Below are 20030 nucleotides of genomic sequence, written 5' to 3' on the forward strand. Positions count from 1 at the left end.
TCACCCTTCGTGCTTTTACCCTCAATTTCATCATGAATCAATAGATACGTCACGACATCACCCTTCGTGCTTTAACTCTCTAATACGGCACGACATCACCCTTTGTGCTTTAACACTCTCCCTTACCATGTAAATGTCAACATATAACAATAGGGAGATGGAATAAGAAATATCAAGTGTTCTGTCAACATTAGTTCTGCAATACCAATCTCAACTTCAGAAACAATACTCAATTATCACATATAGTTCATAAGTACGGAAAGAACGATCAATTTATCAATTAACCAGTCTAAGCATGGATATCAGGATCAAAGAAAGAGATAAATTACAAGAAACAAGTCCCACCCGCATGCTTTAACCCAATAACAACGCGTAAGTACTCGTCACCTCACATATACATTGTATCCAACATTTAAACAAGTAGCAAATAGGCTAACAAATCATAATCCCTCGAGTGAAGGTTAACCACGACACTTACCTCGCTCCACAAGTTGACTCAAAGCTTTGCCAGAGCCTTTCCCCTAGAATCCGTCTCCAAACCACTCGTATCTAACCACAATTGACTCAATAATGTCAAATATTGCTAAAGGAATCAATTACAATGCATAAATTTCGAATTTCCACACTTTTTCCCAAAAAATCAAAAATTGACCCCGGGCCTGCTTGGTCAAAACCTGAGGTTCGGACCAAAATCTATTTTCCCATTCATCCTCGAGCCTGATTATGTAATTAGTTTCAGAGTCTAAATCCCTAATTTGCAAAAATCCTCAATTCTTCCTAAACCCCTCATTTTCTACCATGGAAGAACAAAGATTAGGGCTAGAAATTAATGGGTGATGTTAGAAATGGAAGAAAATGAGTTAAAGTGTATAAACCTATGAATTGATGTTGAGTTGTCTCTTAAAAATCGCCTCTAGGCCGAGCTCTAATGGAGAGTTTATGAAAAAAATGAAAGAATCCCGTCTTTGGTTTGTTTTTAATCACGAGTGTCAGTCCTTCTTCGCGTTTGCGAAGGGCCTGACGCGATCGCGAAGCAACGGTTCAAATAGCCTACGCGTTTGCGAAATACCCTTCGCGTTCGCGAAGGCTTACACCCACCAGCCTACGCGTTCGCGAGCCTTGTGCTGCGTTCGCGAAGAGTATTGGTCAGTTCCCCTCCCCCAGGTCCACAAAACTACGCGTTCGCTATACACTGTCCGCATTCGCGAAGGGTAGCCCCCGTTCCACTTCGCGTTCGCGTATAGTCCTTCGCGTTCGCATAGAGTAAAATCCTCCCCTGCTCAGTTCCCCTTCGCGATTGCGGTAGTGGCTTCGCGATCGCGAAGTACATTACACCAGAAACCAGCAAAAGTCAAAAAATCCAGATTTTTCCAAGTTTAAATCATCCGTACCCTATCTGAAACTCACCCGAGCCCCCGGGGCTCCAAGCCAAATATGCACACAAGTCAAAAACATCATACGAACTTGATCGCGCGATCAAATCGCCAAAATAACACCTAGAACTACAAATCGGACACCAAATCAAATGAAATTTTCAAGAAAACTTTAGAGCTTCTATTTTAACCACCGGACGTCCGAATCATGTCAAACCAACTCCGTTTCTCACCAAATTTGACAGACAAGTCATAAATACTCTAATAAACCTATACCGATTTTCGAAACTAAAATACGGACCCGGTATCAACAAAGTCAAATACTGGTCAATTCTTTAAAGTGATTAAGCTTTAAACTTCAAAATTTCGACAAAAAGCGATAACTCGAGTTAGGGACCTCCGAATTCGATTCCGGGCATACGCCCAGGTCCCAACTCACGATACGGACCCACCGGGACCGTTTGCTCAAAATATTGACCGAAGTCAACTCAAATAGATTTTAAGGTAAAATTTCATATTTTATCAATTTTTAACATAAAAACCTTCCGGAAAAACACCCGGACTGCACACGCAAATTGAGAAAGGTTTAAGGAAGCTATTGAAGGCTTCGAGACACATAATTAAGGTCTAAAACTCTAGATGACCTATCGGGTCATCACAATAATAGCTTAATCACATCTCTCCTATCATATTGTAAGAGATAATTGTTACGAAGTCAACTTTTAAAGGTCTTAAATAAGAAACATCCCTTTCAGGTATAACATATGTCTTTAAGTTCAGATTTTCTTAGTTAAAATAATGTGGGTGTAATTTTTTTGTATCTGTGGTAAAATTATTTTTTTTGTACTAAATTTCTTTAGACATTGATGTTGGATTTCCTGTTTCATGAGTTTATGAAGAGCTATGTTTCCTCCTACTTTTTCTTACCAAATTATTGGCAACTTTTATAAAAGAACTCCTTTTGAGTTAATGAAAAGCAAAAGATGAAATGATTCATATACCACCAACTAAAATGTAAATTTCTAACGGATTTTCTTTACACTTCATTGCACTTTGATCTTTTATGGATAGTTCTGTTGAAATAGGATTAAGACGAGCATAAATGAAACACTATGAATACTTGAAAATTCTATAGTTAACTTCATTTTGTCGTGACTCTCACTTTCTTGCTTCTTTCTTACGTTGTTATTTCTATCTTCTTGGACCATATGTCTGATTTACATATTTCTTTTCAATGGAAAATTTTGAGATAATTTAATTAATCAAGGATGTCGATGGGGTTTATTCTCTATCCTATGATATTTAGGGAAAGATTATAAAAACATATAAGACTATATTCATATAATCGTTTCGTAAATATCCTAAGACAGAGAATAAACTTCATTGCTATTCTTGATCCCCATAGGTTCCTATCAAATTATCTTGTTGTTGCCAACTTTTTGCATTCTTATCTTGATCTAGCGTGCTTGTAACATTCTCTATTTCAGTTTGTTTGTAGAAAGGGATGTGGGTATGACAAAGTTACATAAGATGAGAAGTTGCTTGAATTGAAACACTCTCAAGGATCTTTTATTTATTTATTTGCTTTTAAAGAATCTTAATTTTGGTGATTTACCTATGTCATATAGGATATCCATGGATAATGGAGATAAAAGTTGGATGAATTTGCTAAGATGGTATGTGAAAATATATCAAGGTATAAAGTTCCCAATGTTCAATAAACGTGGATGGTATTTCTTATTTTTCACACTAACCTAATTGCACTAAATTTGTAGGAAAAATATGATATTCCTAATGAGGCGAAAACATGGGCTTTTGAATCAATTGATACAACTTGGAGAAAGTATAAGAATTAGTTGAAGAAAAATCACTTTAAAGCCTATGAGAATGACGAGCTTCAAATGGAGAATAGGCCGGTAGATGTTTCGGAGTCTCATTTTAAGGATCTTCATGAATATTGGAACTCCGATCACCACAAGGTAATTACCTCCCTTCTCTATGCGACCTATTATTTGCTTGTTTCTTGTTTTACTTTATGTGAAGGATTGATTATAAAAGAGAAAAAAGTAAAGTTTCACTTTCTTTCAATTGGCTTCTGATTGTATTTTTGTGTTCTGTGTTTCACTTCTATGGCTGTCTGCATATCTTTTTTATATTATTGTATTGGTGGTTATCATGAGTTTGTCAAAATATTCTTGGACTTTGCAATATTCATTATCTGAATAATGAATATTTGAATTCATTATTCAGAAACATAATGTCTTAGTCTGGGGTAAAATGAAGATGTAGGGACACCCACCTACTCTTAACACTAGTTTGAATTATGACCTTTTGATTAATTGTTGTTCACTTTGGTACAATATTTATTTATTTTACAATAGGAGAAGATAAATCTGGTGCTTTTTTCAATTGTCAAAGGCAGTGGAGGGGATGCCATTGACATCCTATTCTTGCTTTTAGTGTGGATGGAATATGTAAATGAGGTTGAAATTGTTCTTCAGGTGTTATAATTATTACAGGATTAGTTTTTTGGGGCTTATCCTTTTGCTTTTTCTGCCTCTGTTAATTATGTAAAGTTACAACATCACATTCTTAGTTCTGGATTTATAACATTACCTTACCTTTTCAAAAGAAAAGTTCGGTATAAAGAGTAAATGTTGCAGGTACTTTAACACTATCAATGTATTGAATTAGAATGGTAAGTTGATTGAACTACTTATTATTCATTGTTGGTTACTATTTGGTTGACTCGTTTATTTGCAGAAAACGTCCAAAACCAATACTGAGAATCAAAATAAGTTGAGGTATCCGCACACGGTTGGCAAAATAAGTTTTGCTCTAATCCGTGAGGTTTGATATTTTCTCTTATTTGTTTTAAAATATGAACTTACTAACTTTATATGGAAAGATTCTTATACCAATTTTCATGTAATTAGAAAAAATAGAAGAAAATTTCTAATACTTCGGATACTCTATCAAGTAACGACAACTTTGTGGCTACAAGGAAAAAAAAACCCTGGTCGAGTATACAAAGGCTCATATGAGAATACAGTGAGTAAAATTGTACGGAATTTCTAATTTAAAGTTTGTCGGTATCATTTATTTGTTCTTAATTATTGTTTAATTTTATTTACTTAAACTCTTTTCTCTTGAATTTTGTTTGTAGGCTGAAATAGAGAGCATACAATCAACTCAAGAAAGTGAAGATTGCAGTCATTCAGTTGACGCTTTTGCATCAGTCATGGGACTTGAGTATCCAGGTCGTGTGAGATTGTATTTGTCACGATCCAATTCCTCCTATAGACCGTGATGGTGCCCAACGTTACCGTTAGGCAAGCCAACAGTGAAATAACCATGTGATTGTTTCTTTTAACATTTTAGAAATAGCTGATTTTTATTTAGTGCATAAATAGGAAATAAAAGTTTAAATAAAATGAGAGATAAATAATTTTAAGAGAAAATGAGATGAGTAAATATCCAAAAATCATCATGTGTCTACTAGCATGATCTCCAAGACCAGGTGTCACAAGTGTATGAGCTACTAGTAGAATATACAAAAATACTACACTAGTGTCTGAAGTGAAATAGACAGGAAGTAAAAACAAAAAGAAGACTTCGGGTGCTGTAGAACGGGCTCGGAAGACAGCTCATCGCTAAGTCTCAAAGAAATCAAGGATGCGCGCCGGATTGATAGCCAGATGCACCTGCCTCAGATCCTGCACGATTAGTGCATAAGTGTAGCGTGAGTACATAAACAACATGTACCCAGTAAGTATCTAGTCTAACTCCGAAGAAGTAGTGGCGAGGGTTCGACTTCAACACTTACTATGGTCTAAAAATAAATATCGAAATTATAATTAAGTATGGATTATAGAAATACAGTTGAAAAATCAATAACAAGAAATAAATAAACAATTCTTTCACTAATAGTAAATCCCAAATTAATTTTCATCATTTAAAAAATTAATCTCTCAAGCCAATGAAACAATATCAGTTACAATTGGGCTCCAAGAATTATTACGCACGAATTATGCCGAGGTCGTACGGCCCAATCCAACTGACAAATATATAAACTGTGCACTGCCGAGGGTCGAACGGCACAAACCATAGATGCATCTATTCTATTACCGAGGCATTCGGCCCGCTCCATAAGAAGAGAAAATACTTTATAAACAACTGATTCAAAAACACACTGCCCAACTGCCCCTTTCTTCGCGAACGCGGAACAGGCCTCGCGTTCGTGAAGGCAAACGGCCAGGACCAGAAAAGCTTGGCCTACATGAACGCGACCAGGGCCTCGCGAATGCGGAGGTGTACCAGCCCTGCCCTACGCGAACACGAAGAGAAATTGGCACTGACCCTCCCCAGGTCCCTTCCTTCTACGCGAACGCGATGGGGCCTTCGCGAACACGTAGGCCTGGGACCTCAAGGCTCCGCGAACGTGACCCCTTTATCGCGAACACGAAGGGCAAATTGCCCCACTGCCCAAATCCTTCATCGCGAATGCGTGGGTCCTTCCGCGTTCGCGAAGAAGGAAACCGGAACTGTAATTTTTGGTTTTTCCTAGCTCGGCTTCGGGCGGTCCGAAACACTCCCAAGCCACTTGGGACCCCATCCAAATACACCAACAAGTTCATAAACATGATACGGACCCTTTCAAATCCCGAACTAACTATCCCCACAAGTCATGAAATAGTTAAAGCACATACATGGAGTCTTATTTAGGGGAACTATGTTCTAGAAAGCAAAACGACCGGTCGGTCGTTACATTCTCCACCTCTTAAACAAACGTTCATCCTCGAACGGGTCTAGAATAATACCTGGAGTGCTGAATAAGTGTGGTTATCTGCTCCGCATGTCCTCCTCGGAATCCTAAGTCGCCTCCTCGACTGATTGGCTCCTCCACTGAACCTTTACCGCGGAAATCCTCTTGGATCTCAACTAGAGAACCTGCCTATCAACAATGGCAACTGGCTCCTCCTCATAACCCAAGCTCTCATCTAACTGAATCGTGCTGAAGTCTAATACATGTGACCTGTCGGCATGACACCTCCAGAGCATAGACACGTGAAAAATCGGATGAACTCCTGATAGACTGGAGGTAATGCAAGCTCATAAGCAACCCCCCAAGTCGTTTCAACAACCCAGATGGGCCTATAAACCTTGGGATCAACTTGCCCTTCTTCCCAACCCTCATGATCCCATTCATCGGCGAGACTTTCAAGAGAACCTTCTCGCCCACCATAAATGATAAATCACGCACCTTCTGATCCGCGTAACTCTTCTGTCTAGACTGTGCTGTGCGAAGTCGCTCCTGAATCAACTTTACCTTTTCCAAGGCATCCTTCACCGAGTCAGTACCATATAACTTAGCCTCGCCGGGCTCAAACCATACGATGGGAGAACGACATCGCCGACCATATAAAGCCTCAAATAGAGCCATCTCGATGCTCGACTGATAACTGTTGTTGTAAGCAAACTCGGCCTAAGCCAGGAATCGATCCTACTTACCTCCAAAGTCAATCACACATTATTTGAGCATGTCCTTCAAGATCTGAACTGTCTGCTCTAACTGCCCGTCGGTCTGTGGATGAAAGGGTGTGCTGAGCTCTACACGGGTCCCCAACTCACTCTGTACTGCTCTTCAGAAATGCGAAGTGAACTGAGGGCCTCTATCTGATATGATAGAAACAGTCACACCATGCAACCAAACTATCTCCTGAATATAAATCTAGGCCAACCTCTCAGAAGTATATGTGGTCGCCACCGGAATGAAGTGTGCCGACTTGGTCAATCTGTCGACAATGACCCAAACTGCATCAAACTTTCGCAAGGTCCGCGACAACCCAACTACGAAGTCCATAGTAATGCGCTCCTATTTCCATTCAGCTATAGTCATCTACTGGAGTAGGCCACTTGGCCTCTGGTGCTCATACTTAACCTGTTGGCAATTTAGACACCTCGCAACATACTCAACTATGTCCTTCTTCATCCGCCGCCACCATTAATGTTGCCTCAGGTCGCGATACATCTTCGTAGCACCTGGATGAATAGAATACCGAGAACTGTGTGCCTCCTCTAGAATTCTCTCCCTCAAGCCATCGACATTAGGAACACATAAGCGACCCTGGAGTCGCAGAACACCATCCTCGCCGATAGTAACCTCGTTGGCACCACCCTGTAGTACCGTCTCTGTGAGAACCAACAAGTGCGGATCATCAAACTGTCGAGCCCTGATCTGCTCCAATAGTGAAGACTGGGCAACGACGCATGCAAGAACTCGACTGGGCTCTAAAATATCCAACCTCACAAGTCTGTTAGCCAAGGACTGAATGTCCAAAGCTAAGGGCCTCTCCTCTGCTGATATGAATGCCAAGCTACCCATACTCTCTGCCTTTTTGCTCAAGGCGTCCGCAACTACATTCGCCTTGCCCAGATGATAAAGAATGTTAATATCATAATCCTTCAGTAACTCAATCCACCTACGTTGCCTCAAATTGAGATCCCACTGCTTGAATAAATGCTGCAAGTTACGATGATCGGCGTAAACCTCACATGACACCCCATAAAGATAATGCCTCCAGATCTTAAGAGCATGAACAATCGTGGCCAACTCCAAATCATGTATAGGGTAATTCTTCTCATGGGGCTTCAAATGACGTGAAGCATATGAAATAACTCGCCCCTCATGCATCAATACACAACCCAAACCAACGCGTGAAGCGTCGCAATACACAGTATACATCCCCGAACTGGAGGGCAACACAAGAACCGGTGCCGTAGTCAAATCTGTCTTGAGCTTCTGAAAGCTCGTCTCACAATCATCGGACCAACGGAACGGAGCAGCCTTTTGGGTCAATCTAGTCGAAGGTGCTGCAATAGATGAGAAGCCCTCCACAAATCGGCGATAATAACCTACTAACCCCAAGAAGCTCCTGATCTCAGTCGCCATAGTAGGACCAGGCCAACTCTGAACTGGCTCAATCTTCTTGGGATCCACCTTAATACCCTCGCCTGATACAACATGCCCCAAGAATGCTACAGAATCTAGCCAAAACTCACACTTGGAGAACTTAGCATATAGATTCTGTTCCCGTAAGGTCTGAATCACCACTCTTAAATGATGTTCGTGCACCTCCATGCTGCGCGAGTAGTTCAAAATGTCATCAAAGAAGAAAATGACGAACGAATCAACGTATGGCCTGAACACCCTGTTCATCAAATCCATAAATGCTGCTGGGGTGTTGGTCAAACCGAAGGACATTACTAGAAACTCATAATGGCCATATCTAGTCCGGAAAGCGGTGTTCATAACATTCGAATCCCGAATCTTCAACTGATGGTATCCTGATCTCAAGTCGATCTTAGTGAACACCCTAGAACCCTACAACTGGTCAAATAAATCATCAATACGCGGCAACATGTACCTGTTCTTAATGGTAACTTTGTTCAACTTGGGGTGATCAATGCATATCCGCATAGTCCCATCTTTGTTCTTCACAAATAACACTGGTGCACCCCAAGGTGATGCACTCGGCCTGACGAACCCCTTTGCTAGCAACTCCTCAAGCTGTTCTTTCAACTCCTTCAACTCTTTCGGAGCCATATGGTACAGTGGGATAGATATAGGCTGGGTACCTGGAGCCATATCAATGCAGAAATCAATATCACGATCTGGTGGCATGTTTGGAAGATCAGAAGGAAACACATCGGAGAACTCCCGGACTACGGGTACTAAATCGATCATCGGTAGTGTACTTAACATAAGCTAGATAAGCCAAATAACCCTTCTCGACCATGTGTCGAGCCTTCATAAAAGAGATGATCCGACTAGGTGTGTTGACAGACGACCCCTTCCACTCCAATCTAGGCAACTATGGTATCGCCAAGGTAACAGTCTTGGCATGGCAATCAAGGATGGCATGATATGGAGATAACCAGTCCATGCCCAGGATGACCTCAAAGTCGGTCATATCAAGCACAGAAGATCCGCCCTAGTCTCATAACCACAGAATGTAACAATGCAGGACCGATAGACCCGATCCACAACAACAGAATCGCCCACTAGAGTGGATACAAAAACAGGAGTACCCAAGGACTCACGAGGAACATCCAGGAAATGAGCAAATAGAGATGACATATATGAATAGGTGGTTCCTGGATCAAATAATACTGAAGCATCCTACCGCAGACAGAAATAATATCTGTGATCACGGCATTTGAGGCCACTGCATCTGGTCTGGACAGGAAAGCGTAGAATCTAGCTGGAGTGCCACCTGACTGGCCTCCACTTGCCTGGCCTCCACCTCTAGGATGGCCCCTACCCACCTACCCTCCGCCTCTGGGTGGCCGGATGACTGGTGCGGCTACTGGTGCTGTAATCATAGGCTGAGAACCCTGCTGCACTACCTTGCCCCGAAGCCTGGGGCAGAACCTCCGCACGTGGCTGAAGTCCCCGCACTCGTAACAACCTCTCAGTACGAAGGACTGCTGACCTGAAGTCTGACCCTGATGACCTGAATACCCACTGGAGGAACCCTGAATAGCTGGTGGGCGGTAGGAATTCTCTGGCATGGCATTGAAATAAGGTCGAACTGGAGCACCCCGAGGAGGCGGCAGTGCTGGATATGTGGGCCTGCTAGGCTGACCCATCCCAAATTGACCTCTTCCCCTAGACGGAGCACTGAATCCTCCGGAATAACGAAACCGCTTATCCCGCGGTATATGCTCTAGGCCCCGCTGACGATAACCCTCAATCCTCCGAGCTATCTCCACAACTAGCTGGTAAGAAGTCCCCATCACAACCTCTCGGGCCATAGTGGCCTGAATACCGGAGTGCAACCCCACAACAAACCTCTGTACTCTCTCCGTCTCAGTAAGAAGTATCATAAGTGCATGGCGAGACAACTCAAAGAATCTCGCCTTATAATCGGTCACTGACATCTGACCCTACTGGAGCTGCTCAAACTGAAACCGCAACTCTTCCCGCTGGGAGGGTGGAATATACCTATCTAAGAAAAGGCGTGTAAACTAATCCCAAGTCAATGGAGAAGAACCTGCTGGTCTGCCAAGAAGATGAGACTGCCACCATCTACGGGCCCTGCCCTCCAGCACGAAAGTAGTAAAATCCACCCCGTGGGTCACTAATATCCTCATGTTGTACAGTCTGTCCCTGCACCGATCAATGAAGTCCTGGGGATCCTCATGTCGCTCACCTCCGAAGACAGGAGGGTGTATCCTAGTCCATCTGTCCAATAGCTTCTGTGCTCGCCAGTCGCAGCTGGTCTGGGCTCAGGCACGGCTGCTGCCATTGGCTGGGCTCCGCCCATGGGTAGTGTGCCCGGGGTCTGATATACAGCAACAACATGCCCAAGATCCTGAGCAGTAGGGGTCTGTGCTCCCCTTCCAGCCTGAGATGTTGCTGGGTCTGCTGGAAACAAACTGGCCTGGGTCATAGTATCCATGAACCGTAGCATACGACCCATGACCTCCTGAAAGCCCGGTGCTGACATGAAATCTACTGGGGCTGGCTCTGCTGCAGGCACCTCGACCTGCTCCTCAATAATGGGATCCTCTACCGGATCCGCTGGTGGCATAGCTGGGGCAACTCTGGGACGTCCTCGTCCCCTACCTCGGGCCGGTGCCCTCTCCCCGGCCTCTGACTCGGCCTCTAGAAACAGGGGGGGCAGCTCCTCCCGGGTCTGGAACATCTGCCGTGCGCGTTCTCACCATATGTGAGAGAATAAGAGAAAGATACTTAGTATAACATCAACTGCACGATAGGAGATGAAGAAAGAATAGTTTCCTAACACCCTATAGCCTCTCGAAGATAAGTACGGAAGTCTCCACACCGATCCGCAAGACTCTATTAGGCCTGCTCATAACTTGTGAGACCTACGTAAAACTAGTGCTCTGATACCATGTTATCACGACCCAATTCCTCCAATAGGCCGTGATGGCGCCCAACATTACTGCTAGACAAGCCAAAAATGAATTAATCATGTGATTGTTTCTTTTAACATTTTAGAAATAACTTATTTTTATTTAGTGGATAAATAGGAAATAAAAGTTTAAATAAAATGAGAGATAAATAATTTTAAGAGCAAATGAGATGAGTAAATATAGAAAAATCATCATGTGTCTACTAGCATGATCTCCAAGACTAGGTGTCACAAGTGTATGAGCTACTAATAGAATATACAAAAATACTACACTACTGTCTGAAGTGAACTAGACAAAAAGTAAAAACAAAAGGAAGACTTCGGGTGCTGCACAACGGGCTCGGAAGGCAACTCACTGCTAAGTCTTGAAGAAATCAAGGATGCGCGCCGGACTGATAGCCAGATGCACCTGCCTCAGATCCTGCACGATTAGTGCAGAAGTGTAGCGTGAGTACATAAACAAGATGTACCCAGTAAGTAACTAGTCTAACCTCGAAGAAGTAGTGACGAGGGGTCGACTTCGACACTTACTATGGGCTAACAATAAATACCGAAATTATAATTAAGCATGGATTATAGAAATACAGCTGAAAACTCAATAACAAGAAATAAATAAATAATTCTTTCACTAATAGTAAATCCAAAATTAATTTCCATCATTTAACAAATTAATCTCTCAAGCCAATGAAACAATATCAATTACAATTGGGCTTCAAGAATTATTACGCACGAATTATGCCGAGGTCGTACGGCCCGATCCAACATACAAATATATAAACTGTGCACTGCCGAGGGTCGAACGGCATGAACTATAGATGCATCTATTCTATTATCGAGGCATTCGGCCCGCTCCACAAGAAGAGAAAATACTTTATAAACAACCGATTCAAAGATTATTAAGAGGCTAATATTCAAAGAAAACACCAATTCTCATTAACGTTCAAGTAACCCATCCAAAACTCAAGTAAATGAAATTCGACCTTTTACAATTCCTTTATCAAGTTCCAATATCGTTTAGGCACTTAAATTACAAGTAGGGTGCAAACATCGCAAGTAAAACATGATTTGGGTCCTAAACTACTCAGACATAAGCATGATTAGTAGCTACGTGGACTCTCGTCACCTCGTGCGTACGTAGCCCCCACAAATAGAAGCACATATTAATTCAATTCACCTATGGGGTTAATTCGCTCTTACAAGGTTAGAAAAGAGACTTACCTCGTCTCAAAGCTTACTTTTCGGTTCACAATTGTGCTTTAAACCCTCAACTCGGTGCCAAACGACTTGAAACTAGTCAAATATTATATAAAATAGTCAATACATGTTCAAAAGTTCATATCCTAACTATTAAAGTGATTTCCCAACCCTAATTGAAGAATTCCTAAATTCACTCCCGGGCTCACATGCCCGGATTCCAGAAATGTTTGAAGAAAGTTATTACCCATAACCTCATGAACTCAAATATATGATTTTTACTAAATTTCATAACCATTTTCGTGGTTAAATTTCATTTTTATTAAAAACCTAGGTTTTTCATCTAAACTCATGATTTCCACAAATTTACATGTTAAAATCTACCCATAATCTATGTATTAAACTCACATTAGGTAGAAATTACTTACCTTCAATAGCTAGGTTGAAATCCCCCCCTTTTGAAGCTCCAAAATCGCCCAAGAATACAATAAATGAACCCAAAAATGGCTAAGTCCCGTTTTTAAAACACACTGCCCAATTGCCCCCTTCTTCGCGAACGCGGAACAGGCCTCGCGTTCACGAAGGCAAACAACCAGGTGCAGAAAAGCTTGGCCTACGCGAACGCGACCGGGGTCTCGCGAACGTGGAGGCGTACCAGCCCTGCCCTACGCAACGCGAGGGCACCTTTGCGAATGCAAAGAGAAATTGGCACTGACCCTCCCCAGGTCCCTTCCTTCTACGAGAACGCGATGGGGCCTTCGCGAACACGTAGTCCTGGGACCTTAAGGCTCCGCGAACGCAAAGGGAAAATTCCCCACTTCCCAAATCCTTCATCGCGAGCGCGTGGGTCCTTCCGCGTTCGCGAAGAAGGAAACCAGAACTGGAATTTTTGATTTTTTATAGCTCGGCTCCGGGCGGTCCAAAATACCCTCGAGCCACTCGGGACCACGTTCAAATGCACCAACAAGTCCATAAACATGATACGGACCTGCTCGAACTCTCATAACGCGTAAAACAACAACAAAACCAATAATCACACCCCAAAACCAAATCGAATCTAGTTATGAACTTCAAGTTTCCAAATCGCTCCGAACGCGCCAAATCATACTTAGACTACTCGGAATGACACCAAATTTTGCGGGCAAGTCTTAAATCACCATACGGAACTATTCTCGATCTCGGAATCCCAATTTGACCTCGATAACACCAAAATCTACTCTAAACCAAATTTAAAGAACTTTAAAACCTTCAAAGAGCCTTTTTTCACTATTAGGTGCCGAAACGCTCCCGGGTCATCCAAAACTCGATCCGAACATACGCCCAAGTCCGAAATCATCATACGAACCTATTGGAACAGTCAAATCCTGATTTCGAGGTAGTTTACTCAAAATGTTGATCGATGTCAAACTTAGCCTTTTTGGCCAACCTTAAGGAACTAAGTGTTCCGATTTCAACCCGAACCCTTCCAAATCCCGAACTAACCATCCCCACAAGTCATAAAATAGTAAAAATATAGATGGGGAGTCTTATTTAGATGAACGAGGTTCTAAAAATTAAAATGACCGATCAGGTCGTTACAGTATTATCAAGACTGTGTTAAAAAGGAAAATGAGGGATGTTGGATCCTCTTTATATGCTACTGATGAGAGGATGCAACAGAAAATAGAGGAAATGGAAGAGAGGATGCAACAAAGAATGTAGGAAAAGCTCAACGCACAAAAGGATGCTATGGAACAAGAAATTGTAATGAACGTCGTCACACAACTTCAGCGTCTGAACCCATAATTGCGACTTGATCCTATCATGCTAAGGTTCAGTGCTTGTTCACATGTAGAAGATTCTTCTGCACAAAAAACTGCTATTCAGCTAATCAATCGACCATCTACTGGTAGTAACAATCAAGGTCAGTATGTACCAAATGTTATATCATAACTCTCTTTCTCTCTCTCGCAAAGTCAGATTAATCTAGTAATTTTCTTACTTAGCCTATGGCACTTAGTCGCTGCGTAATTCTGTGGTTGCCTTGCTAGTGTCATTACTATGATGCATATTCTTTTATGTTGCCTTGCCGGCTCTTTGTTATTGTATAGTCGCTGCGTAATTCTATGCTAATTGGTAAAGTTGTTGTATGAGGGAGAAGATAATCTTAGATTACATAATGAACAAATGAAAAGTTGGGCCTCTTTTTCTATGCCTTATGGAATTTTGTATGTGCGTTTTGCTCAGACTGTACCTGCTCATTTTTTCTTCATTCACAATTAAACTCTTCACAACTCCTGACATGAACGTGATACTGAAAGGTACTGTTGCATCTTCTGTTATATTTATAAGTGCAACTACTACTGCAGCCCTTCACTGGTTTGCAACTTTTATTCCCAAGACCATTAAGTGGAGATGATATCTTTGGTATGCCAGTTGTCCACGGAACTTTCAAGATTGGCTGAGTCTTAAGTGTACTTTAGTGAGAGTATGAAGGGTTGGCAACTTTTTTTCCCAAGACCATTAAGTTTGCAGATATCAGACCATTATTTTCACCCGAACATTCATGGAAAGAAACATTCCATGTACAGAATGTGTAGGCTTGGGACCTTGGGATAAAAGCTAAATGAAATGCACTAATAAGTAATGCCTACACTCATTTTAATGTTTTGTTCTACCAAGTTGAAGCTTTAATAGACCAAACACGACACCATTTGGCTGCGTGCAATCTTGAGGTCTTTTTGCAAGCATAAGAACTGAAGCAGTGAAACCTAATTATGAGAAGAGAGAAACACCCGAAGGGCATTACTTTGTTGGATTATTAGAATTTGTTGAGTACGTGGAATTCTATGTCTAGTATAAGGATTGCTGATAACCAGATGTGCATGCAAGTTAGTATCAAGAATTAGCTAGTGGTCACAAAACCAAATATGTGCAAACTGACTTCTTTTCCTTTTAAATCCTATAATGGGATTAAGATTCGATATGTTCTTTTTTAGAAGCTTGCATGTACAGTTGATATCCAAATTTGGGTCTACATAATGTGTTTATGTAGAAGAGCTAGGCTCATGACTAGCATCTTGTATGTCCAATCTTTTCTTTTTCCTTTTTGTTCCATATATTTAGTCTAGGCATTCAATATCTTTGGGTGCTATGAGCATTCTTAGACCGGATTCTCTTGAAAGGTAATGACTTTATTTATCCTCTTTTGTAGGTGGAATAGATCAGGAAATGAAAGATGAAGGCAGTGGAGATCTAGACCTTACTTGAGATGAATTATGAATTGCTATAGATGAATGTTCTAGGAATCTTTTGTTATCAACATTTTGAAACTTACTCTCTTGAAGTGTATTAAACTTGTCCACTTGGTAGAACATTTTCTTTATGGATATTCTTAGCATGTTGGATAATTTATATTATTAATAGTCTCATTTTGTGATTTATTTAAATTTTAGTGTTATTATAATTTATTTTATATATATATATATATATATATATATATACATATAAATTTATTTACAACAGGGGCTATAATTTTGTTTTAACTAAACTGTTACAATAGCCTTCCAGAACCGTTGCAATAGGACACAAATGGCGTTCCATTAGAGAATGTAAACTGTTGCAATAGGTCCGATAAACCATTCCAAATGTCCAATAAACCATTCCAAAATGTCTTATAAACCATTCCCATAGGTAGTTAAAACCGATGCAATAATTTTTTCTTTATTGTCGTACTTTATTATAAGTCGTAACAATACAAATAAAATCGTTACAATAGCTTAAAGAAATCGTTGTTATATCCATACATAACCGTAACAATAGCTTACATAAGTGTTGCATTAGATAATATGGTAACAGTTATGAACCGTTGCATACACAATATAGTAACAGTTTTAAATAGTTCCAATTAGAAAGAATAATCGTTCCAACAGAAAAAGGAAAAACCGTTGCGATACACGTCTCTATAGCAACGAAGATGCAAACCGTTGCAAGAACTGTTCCTATAGCTCTATTGGCATGCGGGCTGATGGAATGGGCTGTAAACCGTTCCAATATCTCTATGGCAACGGTTTAACTATCTACTGGAACGGTTTTCCATGCGTTACCATAAACCAATTTTTCAGTAGTGTGTATCACGAGTAGGTTTTAAGGAAATATTGGATGTGAATTTAAAGGATTGTGTCATTCGCTGGTACTTCAAGCCTCGTTTCGACGGACTTAATAAGTCTACATCGCGACAAGTCTTGAAGCAGGGGAAATCTGTAGACATTTAAATATTATTGAGTTTGTCCATACAAAATTTGTTAACTTCTAAATTATTTTGGGTCGAATAATTGATCTAGAGTTTACAAATTAAATATATCCATTTTTATACATAAAACCAAGGCCCATTTCATTTTAAGGCCCAAACTCATGCCATGTGTCAAGTGACATGACATGTCTAGTAAAATTCAAAGCCAATATGATGACGCCACATGTTAAAATGACATGGCAATCCCAGTCAAAAAGCAATGACCAACCAAAGGTCCCCAAGTGTATAATATGACATGTCTTAGCCAATCACAAGCAGACTAATCACATAGCTTGAGTGATAAGTTTGATGACTCACACGAGCCAATCAAAATCAAGCAAGGGAGTTCATATGTAACTGGACTATCCATCCTCTACAATTATAAATAGAGGGGTTACATAACTCTTTGAGGAGATTCAGAGTTGGAGAAGATCATTCCGCAATTGGTGAAGGCATCCATAAATAGAGAGAACAATCATCAAGTGCAAAGTTTTTCAACAAAGAAGTGGCCAACGGAGTTCTTCCCGAAGATCAACCCGAAACAACGAAGTATTGCTCGACGTTCCTGGCGATTAAATATATCACAAGGAGGTCTGCATCGTCCTACATTCGAGAAAGACGTTTCTCAAGCCCTCGAATCAAGGAGAATTTTATAAAGGAGAATCAAAGGATACATATGATTGTACTCACGAATATTTATCAATAAAATCTCATTTTTCTTCATATTTTTGTTGCAGTTTATTTTCCATACTACAAAAATTTATTGCGAACACACATAAAATACATCAAAAAAGAAGAATGACGGATTAACACATCTTAAAAATGTTAAATGCAACAGTAAAATAGAATTAATTTAAATGTCTATTTACCGAATGAACAGAACCAGGAGCCTTTGAGAAATCGTGCGAATAAACCATAAGGTTGAAACTTTTTTTTTTTTATGACTGAATTGCGGTTATGGGTATGGGAGAGGTGAAGAGCATAACAGCCAGGTGGATGGTGATTTTGATAAATTTTTATTTAAGTTTGGCTTTATTGTAACTTCTAAATTTTGCATGGCATTATCCTTCCAGTAATTTTGTTACACATTGCAATTGTATTAACTCAGATTCTTACATGAAAGAAAGTCAAAGGCTTCAATAAATTTTGCATAATAATAAATTGAATATAGCATTAACCCTTTAACAAAAAATATAGCATTAATCCGTAAAAGCTTTTTAAAAAATGTTATGTCTAACGGTGTGCAACCGATTTATCAGTTTTAAGTTGTTTGGTACAATTTGGTCGACAAGTTAATAACTTCGATTTGAATTCATTTGATATTTGTTATTATTATTTGATATTTTCCATTGGATTTTCATTTGGCGAAATACATGAATAGTTCCTTTAAGTTGTCTTCATATTTTAACTATGCTAGTGACCAGATAGACACATTTTTTTAGAAAAATATGTGTGTTGTTAACACCTCGTACTGATATGGAAATCAATTGTGTCTCACTAAAATTTGAGCGTGTGAGAAGCTTTACTTTTTTGAGCAAATATACTACTAAGATGATAGTGGTTAATACATATCAATAAAACAAAATAATATCCAAGTCTTTACATAATGAGGAAAGTTAGAGCAATGTGTAAATACAAGATAATAAGCTAACTTAGAATACACATGATCTTCTAAGCTAACTATAATACTAGCTAAAGGGGTAGCAAGCTTCATAAGGACCATGTGTTGCAAAGATGATAGCCAACAAGCCCCTATAAGACTTGAACATGAAATTACCGACTGCCTGCTTGCTCTTCTTAGTTCCATACACTGTTAAATCACCACCAGAATGAGCAATATAACATGCTAATACCACTGAAAAGAAACCTAACAGTCTATAAACACTACGCAAGGCAAGAGTAGGCAGAATCAAGCATATTCCAATCTCCTTATCTCTTTTAGTTGGTTCAATTAGTAGCTGTAGTTTGATGGTCGTAACACTCTCACACATTGATAACTTTCCTATACATTGAGCACCATAGAAGCTCATCAATGAATAAGATACCAATACTGTACACATACAGCCCAAACCAAACCCTAAATCAGCTTGCCACTTCAATAATCTGTAAGGGCATTGCCCTCCCTCAAAATATGTTGTATGATCACATTGAATCCATTCTTCATTTTTCGTATCCTCTTGTAATGATCCGATCGATAGTTTTGAGTATCTAAATCATGTTCCCCTATTTCATATTTTTTATATGTGTCTTTGATATTTTGTAACTTGAGGGAATGTATAGTTTGGTTTTTATGGGTTTTGAAAGTGAATTGGAACACTTAGTTTCATTTTGGAAGCCTTAAGTTGGAAGAGTTGACTAAGATTTGACTTTTGCATAAATGATCTCGGATTGGTGATTTGATAGTTTCAGTAGGTCTGCATAGTAATTTTGTACGTAGGCGTGTGTTCGTATTTAGATTTGGAAGTTCCTAGAGGATTTTGAGCCTTTTGCCGAAAGTTGGCAATTTGAAGAATCAGAGAGTTCTTAAGTTTGACAGATAGTTCACTTTGACGATATCGGGCTCCGATTATTTTTTCGGAACTTAGAATAGGTTCGCTTTGTTATATGGAACTTATGTGAAAAGTTTTATTGTGATCCAAATTGGTTAGGCATGAATTGAACGCTTCAATGGAAATTTAGAAGTTCTTGAATTTAAGAGAAGTTTAACTTGTGGATTGGTCCTTGATACGTAGTTGTGATGATCTCGTATGTGTTTGGGATCTTTGGATAGGTTCGAATAGTGTTTATGAACTTGTTGGTATATTTGGACGGGGTTTTGGGTGGCTTGGGTGAGTTTCGTACCACCCGGAGCATGTTAAAGTTGGCAATCATTCTGATGTTTGGTGAGCTCCACGATCGCGGAGTAGGTCTCGTGATCGCGGAGCAGGTCTCGCGATCGCGGAGTGTATTTTGAGCTGGAGGAGTTTTGCTCTTTGCATTCGCGATTGAACAGTCACGTTCGCGAAGAAGGAAATCGGAGTGGGCAGTTTGACCTTCGCGTTCGCGTAGGCATGGTCACGTTCGCATATATATCTGGTAGGAAGGCATCGCATTCGCGAAGTTGTGGAAGGCAGGGCATCGTGATCGCGAGGGTACTTACGCGATCGCAAAGAGGAAATTCTGGAAGAAGTAGTTTTGTGCTTTGCGAACGCGAGGCATGGACCTTATTCGCGAAGAGTACCCCTGGGCAGTACATTTATGTTGGATTATTAG

At 40.3% G+C, this 20030-nt stretch overlaps 1 long non-coding RNA gene across 1 annotated transcript; it reads left to right on the forward strand.

Annotated features, from left to right (window-relative positions):
* The first annotated feature begins 3043 nt into the window (after positions 1-3043).
* On the forward strand, positions 3044-15930 carry LOC138895161 (uncharacterized). The gene is made up of 3 exons (XR_011409379.1): positions 3044-3069; positions 3149-3352; positions 15702-15930. It is a non-coding gene; the product is annotated as an uncharacterized lncRNA (long non-coding RNA).
* Positions 15931-20030: the final 4100 nt, after the last annotated feature.

The sequence above is a fragment of the Nicotiana tomentosiformis genome, chromosome 7 (genome assembly GCF_000390325.3).
Source record: "Nicotiana tomentosiformis chromosome 7, ASM39032v3, whole genome shotgun sequence".
NCBI lineage: Eukaryota > Viridiplantae > Streptophyta > Magnoliopsida > Solanales > Solanaceae > Nicotiana > Nicotiana tomentosiformis.